Consider the following 8,722-nt stretch of genomic DNA (forward strand, 5'->3'; position numbering starts at 1 on the left):
ACCCTTTCATATACCTTATCTCCCCCCAAAAATGTTCCTAAATGTAAAAGCCTGTCCCTACTCACAAAGACAAGCAAATACCCCAGAGTTTCAAATCTATGGGAGGGTAGGGGGAATGAGGAGACTGGCCACATTTCCAAATAGGACAAAATTCTGCCCTTTGGAGTAAAGGGAAGGGCACCTAAGGGGTCCTTTTAAAACCCTCCCTTCCCCCAAATTCCTACTGATGCTCAGAATCTCACCAAGCTCTATCCCTTCAGGCTAAGTCTTTCATCCCAGTTAAATGCAGATTCTGCTGGGGTGACAGGCCAACTTTAGTAATCTCCTTTCTCCACGTGGTGTGGCAAGATGGGCTGTGTGGAAAGGTCAGTATTGCCAGGAGATAGTTCCAGCTCGGAAGCTAGGGACCCCCAGGGCCTCCCTCCCAAGTCTCACAACTGTGCTCTGGTCAGAATCCGCAGACATCACCCCTGTCTCTGAGGTAGATGGGCAGCTGTGACCTAAGATACAGGATGCCCTCACTTCCTGTCTGTGGTAGCCACCTCCACCCTGACGCCTGGTTTCTGCCCTCACATTTTCACTACTTATCTTTGGGTAAGCCCATCTAATCTAAGAAGTCATCTCAAGTCTAGAAAATGAAGATTTAGAGACATACTGGCTAGATACCGTAAAGATTGCTTTCTGAAAAAGCTTTGCACAGTGCTAGCACATAATGGGTGTTCAATAATCTCTGTTTTGAAAGTAAGTTTCAGAGTTCACCACAGGCTTCTGGTCTATTTCATAGACCTAGAACTAATCATGGGCTGGGCTGGGCTAAGTCATTTTTTTGAGGAAAAAGGAGATAGCTTTCTCAGGCCAAGCTTAACAATTTTTAAAAGGCCTATAGGATGTAAATTACCTGTACCCTTAAACCTTCCTCCCGACTTCTACCTCTATTAGGTTTCTCCAGAATCGATATCCAGCAACTTATTTTCCCTCCTAGGACTGCTTTGGTTGTCTCCTTCCCTTGGTTCCATTTGACAGAAAAGTTGAGGAAAGAGCCACCGGTCCATGTGATTTGTTTTATCTTTTCCAGTTCTCCTGTACCAATGGTTAGGGCTCAGGAAGGAAGGAAGGGGGTCAAGCAACTGCTTCCAACCCCATGATAAATGTCACTTATCTATCCCACCAATTCATCAGCATTGAATCTCAGAATGATGCTTTCTTGTCAGATCTGGATTAAGCCATTTTCACTCTAGCTGAAGAGAGTGTCCCAGTGCCCCAGCAGGAAACTTGGGCTCTGGAGAGGATATAGGATTCAGATTCAGCAAGTAGTTTTTGAATGTCCGCTATGTGTCAGGCAAGCATTGTACTGAATCTGTGTGTGTGTCAGTTTAATTTACATTCAACGTGCATTGTACAGATAAGGGAAGCAGGACTCAGTGATACTGAGTAACTCGCCTACCTACAGCCAATGAGTGGGAAGGTCAGGATTCTAACCTAGGTTTTATAGCTCCGAGTCCAAGTCCAGGGTTCTTTCCATTCAATCACAGATGCCATTACAGGGGCAACGCCTGGCCACCTCCTGCAGCATCCCCCTAGAATATTAGAGATCACATCAGTCTCTCTCCTCCCCAAACATCAACTGCATGGCCACGGGTCCATTTAACTTACAGAAGCTGCCCAGCTCAAGAGTTGTGTCTTGTTGTTTTCTCTCACTGATAGAATGCAGGGCACATAGGAAAGTAACAGTTTACTGGGGGCACTTAACAATCTCAAAGCCTTCTCTTATATAGTATCTCCATAACTCTGTGACATAGGATAAATAAGCTTTATTTGCTCTGGGGAGGGAGAGGAGGGTAGGGGGAGAGAGGAAGGAAGCAGAAAAAAATCAGTGAGTGATGTAGGATTCAGCCGTAAATGATCAAAGCACTGAGAATCCTTACTTATGGGGAACAAGATAAGATCCCTGGGTGGCTGGGAGAATTGAGGGATTAACTTAATTTCTTGAGCACCTACTGGATGCCAGATAGTGGTTGTTATGAATATTATCTCATTTAATGGAATCCTGCAATCATATTTTTTAATGGAATCAGTGTGCAAAATTGAATTAATCTTTACAATTTTTGGATTCATTTCATACTATCCTTATTGATCCATGCTTGTTCCCTACTTATTTATTTTCTAATTCTTTCAATCACTAATTTTAGTGATATGATGAGCACCCTTGAACTCACATCCAACCCGAGAATTAAGACACTGATGCTAAATTACATTTACCCATGTGCTCCTTCCCGTTCCTCTCCGACCTCCCCTTACCTAAGTCAGCCACCTCGCCTATCATTCCCTTGCTCATTTTTAGTTTTATTACATATATATGGAAATCTCAGAATACACTGTTTATTTTGGTTATATTTAAATTTTAATAAAAAGACCTTCTTTTTTAGCTCAACGTTGTTTTGCTAAATTCATCCATATGGTTACTACAATATCACTGCCGTCTGTTCACTTTCACAGCTAGACGGTATTCCACTGTGTGACCGTGCCACAATTTATTCTTTCTTCTTTCTAAGGCCTGGTGTGTGGTATCCAGCCTTTGGCTATTGCAAACAGTGCTGCTAAGAACACTCTTATGTCTACTGGTGTCCTTGGATAAGACTGTCTCTGAGATTTATATGCCTAGGGGTGGAAATGCTGGACCCACTTTACAGATAAGGAATCTGAGGCTTAGCGAGGTTAAGGAAACTGTTCAAGATCACACAACTAGCAAATAACCAGGTCCAGGATTTGAATCCAGGACTGCCATGAAGAGCAGAAGGTGAGGAAAAAGTAGGGGAAAGGAGTAATGAGGAGTATTCTCTCACCGCTACCCCATGCTCACACACTATGGGGTGAGGCCACCCACAGAGCCATTTAATCATCCCCAGATCAAGGCCACATCACAGGCGCAGACAACAGGAAGGGAAGACAAGACCTGCAGCTGCCCTGTGATGTCAGCGATTGGGCAGATGGGCGTTCAAATAAAAATTAGAATTACCAGGCAAATATGCCCTCAGCAGGCCAGCTGTCTGCTGGCTCCAGGCTTACAGGATTCACAGATCTGTGTATGTTTAAGTAATGGCAGGGCCCATAAAACCCCTCCTCATTCTCTAGTAGGTCTGTGCCTTTTTTCCTGTCTTACCCCTAGGTTCTTCATGATATTTTTTTTTCTTAGATTCTATATATATGTGTTAGCATACGGTATTTGTCTTTCTCTTTCTGACTTACTTCACTCTGTATGACAAACTCTAGGTCCATCCACCTCACTACAAATAACTCAATTTCTTTTCTTTTTATAGCTGAGTAATATTCCACTGTACACATGTGCCACATCTTCTTTATCCATTCATCCGATGATGGACACTTAGGCTGCTTCCATCTCCTGGCTATTGCAAATAGAGCTGCAATGAACATTTTGGTACATGGCTCTTTTTGAATTATGGTTTTCTCAGAGTATAATAGAATGGACTTGAGGATATGGGGAGGGGGAAGGGTAAGCTGTGACAAAGCGAAAGAGTGGCATGGACATATATACACTACCAAACGTAAAACAGATAGCTAGTGGGAAGCAGCTGCACGGCACAGGGAGATCAGCTGGGTGGTTTGTGACCACCTAGAGGGGTGGGATAGGGAGGGTGGGAGGGAGGGAGATGCAAGAGGGAAGAGATATGGGAACATATGTATATGTATAACTGATTCACTTGTTATAAAGCAGAAACTAACACACCACTGTAAAGCAATTATACTCCAATAAAGATGTAAAAAACCCTCCTCACAGGGCCCTCAGGCACAGATCCTGTTCCTCTGGACCGAGGCCTCATTCTTTCCCAAGGCTGCAGACCTGTCCTCACTCAGACCTTCACCTTATAATGGAATTTGCTGAAGGTGATTAGGAGAACGCGTGTGGGACCCAACTGGGAAAACTATCTCATACTGAAGCCCTACAGAGAGGGTCAGGGAGATCATCTCACGCGGGAAGGACAGCCAGTGTGATCTTGGATCATCAGAGAGCATCTGGGTGCTCAATGTGTAGCATCCAAGTGCCCTGGGCAGAGGAGCTGCCTGCCAAGAAGTAACAGATTTGGCTCTTGCCCTTGGAAAGCTTATATTCTGGATAAAAAGAGAGAAAATGAACAACAGATGAAAAGTTAAATAAATGGCTTAGGTCGCTCCTAGGAGAGGTGTCTAGAGAGGTTTTGCCTCTCGGAAGGCAGAGCACAGACGCAGGAGGTTGCGAAAGACCAGGACTAAGAGCACAGGGCCAGAGTCTGCAGTGCCCTCCTGCCAGCCCTTCGGAGCCTCATGCCCCTCTCTATAAAGCAGGAGGATGGGGCTTCCCTGGTGGCGCAGTGGTTGATGCAGGGGACACGGGTTCGTGCCCCGGTCCGGGAAGATCCCACATGCCGCGGAGCGGCTGGGCCCGTGAGCCATGGCCGCTGAGCCTGCGCATCCGGAGCCTGTGCTCCGCAACAGGAGAGGCCACAACAGTGAGAGGCCCGTGTACCACAAAAAAACAAAAACAAAAAAAACAGGAGGATGATGCCTGCTTCCTAGGGCTGCCGGGAGGATTAAACCGTGTTTGTAAGGCATATAGTAAGTGCTTCGTGAAGAGCGGCGATTTCTACATCAGTTCTCTGCTCAAACTCTAGGATTACAGGATGTGTTACTTCCTCACCTCTGGGTCCGTTTCTTTCTTTCGTGATTGGTGGTGAATATGTACACATGGTATTTTCTTCAACAGCTTCATAGAACATGTCCCTGCTCCTCTAGCCTCCAAAACCTCCTCCCTACATAAGCACAGACACCCCATAGGTGGTTGGTTGGCCCTGCTCCGGGGCCTGCACTTGTTGTAGTGGAAGGGCTGGCACCCCCGAGTCTCTCTGCCCAGCCGGCTGCCAGCCTGTCTGGCTCTGGGACAGACACCTCCTCTGGGACAGGGACAGAGGAGCAGGGGCACATGGCACTGAGACAAAAAGGCCCGCAGACGGGACAGCTGCCAGCGTCCAGAGTGGGCCCTGTGTGGGACCTTAGGTGGAGCCATAGGCCACGTGCCCCACTCACGGCTCACCTCCCGAAGCTAATGGCAGGGGCAGGCAGCACTGAATGCACCCTTTATTCTAGAGGCCAGCCTCCTTCGCTCCTGCTCAAAAGAGGACTTAACTCAGGCTGCTGAGCAGGTGGCCGACAGCTGCTCCTTCCACAGAGCAAGACTGTCTCTGTGGCTGCAGAGCGGGCCCAGATGCCACCCCTCTGCATGAGAATGTTTCCTCCTGGCCGAGACAAGTCCTCCGCAGAGCTGCCTGCCAAGAGCCATTGGCCAGTGAAAGGGGCCAGGGTCCCACGACTCCCCTGGCTGCCCATAAGCACTAGCTCCCCTCTTCTCTTGCAAAGTCCCCATATCTTAGCAACTGCCTTGCCCGCCCCGAGTCAGGAAAGGAAACCTGTTTGCCCTCTGGTCTGGGTTCAGTCTTCCCCAAGGCCAGGCCACAGTGAGGACTGATATTACTTTTGGGTAATTGCCCCCTATTCATCTCCCCAGGAGTCAACTCCCTTTCTCCCCGTGATGCCGGGAGAGGAAGTTGGCCTCAACCCAGCGTGCTACTGAAAACCCAGGGTTTCTGTGATTTGAATGTGACTGTGATGCCTTAGGTTCTAGAAGCCCCCTTCCTAGCTCCTCACCCCTTCCTTGCCATTTGCTGGGAGTTGCTGCCAATCTAGGCCCTGCCGACTTGTAGATTGACATCATCCTTGCTATTGGTTACAACTGACCTGATAAAGCACTTACTGGAAAACCCTGACGATTTCACTTTTAAAACACATGATTGAAATGATTTCCCTTAATATCCTAGCAAACCTCCACACAGCTATTCTGTAGTCGAGGCAGCCTCCATTTTAATCTACTCCAGAACCACTTACATACTCTGCACCTTGAATGAGAATATCCACATCAGTTTCCTTTCCTGAGTTTCTGCAAAAGCTACAAGTCAAAAGTATAATTCTGGTCCAGGGGTTAATTAGAAAACGGTGTACTGGAGGCGCCTGATCAGTTAAATTGGTTTTGAAAGACACAGGGTTTTTTTTTTTAACCCTGCCAGTTCAAAGTCCAATTAGTTTGTTGCCTTTTGAGTGCCCTTTGAAAAGCCTGTGTGAGGAGTGAGGCCTATTACATTTAGCTCACAGGGCACCCGTGGATCGGTCCTAATATCTTGGCCAGGGCAGAGCGCCCTCTTGAACGAAAGCCACCTTGTTTTATTTCTAGCTGGCAGATGTCCTGTTTTCCTGCAAGTACAACTTACATTCGACCCGATAGACTTTCCACTGCCAACAGCTCCATGACAGGTTCTGGCCCCCAGGAAAGGTTAGAGACCTAGCGCCAGGATGTCTGCAACCTTGGGCCTGGATCTCTAATACTTATAGCTGCCATTTTTTGAGTCCCTATCTGTACCAGCTCCTGCCTCAGGTGCTTTGCACGTATCACCTCTAATCCTCACAGCCACCCTGGCTGGAAATGTAGGCATTATTACCCCCAGTTTGCTAATAAGAAAACAGAGGCTAGGAGAGGCTAAGTTCCCCAGAGTCATACACACAGAAAAAGCAACAGTGTCAGGATTCAGTCTCAGGCTAGTTCATCCACATCTCTTATTCTTTCCCACCCTGTGGCTGGGGGAAGAGCCCCCTGTCCCTTTTGGTGCCTGCAGGGTAGGTCTCAGTGCCTGAGAGGATGGGGCTATTTCTCCCTCCTTCGGAGAAATGTGCTCACCCCACGGCAGATGCAGGAGATGGAGCCAAAGGTTTTCTGCAGGTGGTGGGCGGGGCCGTGACTCAGCCTCCCCCAGAAGAGTGGTGGGCTCAGGGGTGACAGCCGAGTGGTGCTGTGAGACAGCAGCGGACTTAGCGCACGAATGGAGAGAAAGTACAAAGGTCAGGGCAGCAACAAAACAAACCCGAATAACTGCGCCTGAATGCACGGCCAGGGGACAGCTCAGGCAGATAATTGGCTAATCCAATTTCCAGCAGGCTCTGCAGTGTGTCTTTCAGACACCATCATTTTCCACCAGGCCTCCAGCTTCTCCAGGAGCCCAGATTTCCACCCATACCCTCACCCCTACCTCACCTGCATTGGTGTGCCTATGCATCATTCCCATCCCATGAGCATTTAGTTCCAGCCTTCCCTCCCCTCCCCCATACCTCCTCAGGTCCCCACTCCACCCCTATTCCCCCAACCCCACATTCCCTTCTGGTCCTCTGGCATAGCAGGGGTTAAGAGCATCGGTTCTGGATTTACAGGATTCTAAATCCCTATTCTGCCACCCGCAGGTTGTGTGACCTTTGGTGTGTTACTTAAGCTTTCTTTCCTCATCTGTAAATGGGGATAATAACAGGTAACAGGGTCTACCTGTTATGGGATGAATTATACCCCCCCTCAAATATTCATATGTTAAAGCCTTACCCCCTAGTACCTTGGAATGTGACTATATTTTGAGATAGGTGGTTAGAGGGGTGATTAACTCAAAATGAGGCTGTTAGGGTGGGACCTAATCCAAGCTGACTAGTGTCCTTATAAAAAGAGAAAGGGACACCAATGGTGTAAGCACGAAGGAAAGACCACGTGAGGACACAGTGCGAAGGTCCCATCTACCAGCCAAGGAAAGAGGCCCTGGAAGACATCAATCCTGACTACACCTTGACCGTGGACTTCCAGCCTCCAGAATCATGAGAAATAAATTTCTGTTGTTATAAACCACCCAGCCTGTGGTACCTTGTTATGGCAGCCCTAGCAAACCAATACACTACCCCACAGAATTGTTGTCCAGATTCAACTAGATGAGGCATCGAAATTGCTCTGCAAAGTTCTAGGCTCCGAGGTGTTTTCTATAAGTATTGCCACTGTGACTATGCAGCCACTTAACTTCCTTTACCACTCATTTGTTAAGTTCTTTGGTATCTGAGATCTGTCTCCCAGGCCTTGGGAAGGGTTAAGCTCCCGTAACAGTGAAATAAGCTCTTTGAGGGCCCAGGTTGTGGATTTCTTGCCTTCACTTCCAAACAATCCCAGTGCCTAACTTATAAGAGGTGCTCAAAAAACATTTGTAGGTACAATATTCTTTCAATAAATATTCAGGGACTAGAGCAGGGAACAAAGCAAACAGTCCCTGCCCTCAGGGAATTTATGGTTTAGCAGGGAAGGAAGAGACATTGAACCTGTCATATCATTTGCTTTGAGTGGTTTCCTTTTTCAATCAAGAAGGGGGTGCTGGCTTGAGCCCTGGTGATCCCAGTGTGAGAGAAGATGCCAATTAGCTCGCACTGTGTGCCTACTATGTGCCAGGCATCATAATAAACACTCTTCTATGATAACTTATATAATGTTCACAAGAGCCCCAAGCAGTTGGCTCTGTTATTTTAGTTTCGCCGATGAGAAAACTGAGGCACAGCAAAGTAACTTTCCTAGGTTCACACAACTTATAAGAGTTAAAGCTGGGATTCAAACTCAGAATCTGCATCAGAGCCCCAAATATGAGGAGGCGTGTGTGATGAAACCCTGATCAAAGACAGTTCTCCCAAGCTTGTGACTTTGTTTCCCTTGGCCGGGCATGAGCCGCTGTGCCAGGGGCTGGTGGACCTGGACTCCCCTCTATGCTGTAGAATGAGGCCTGAACAGGGGGAAGCACTCCCATGATGGATCCCCACTCTTTTCCTCCTG

This window comes from Lipotes vexillifer, unplaced genomic scaffold, assembly GCF_000442215.2.
Source record: "Lipotes vexillifer unplaced genomic scaffold, Lipotes_vexillifer_v1.1 scaffold97, whole genome shotgun sequence".
NCBI lineage: Eukaryota > Metazoa > Chordata > Mammalia > Artiodactyla > Lipotidae > Lipotes > Lipotes vexillifer.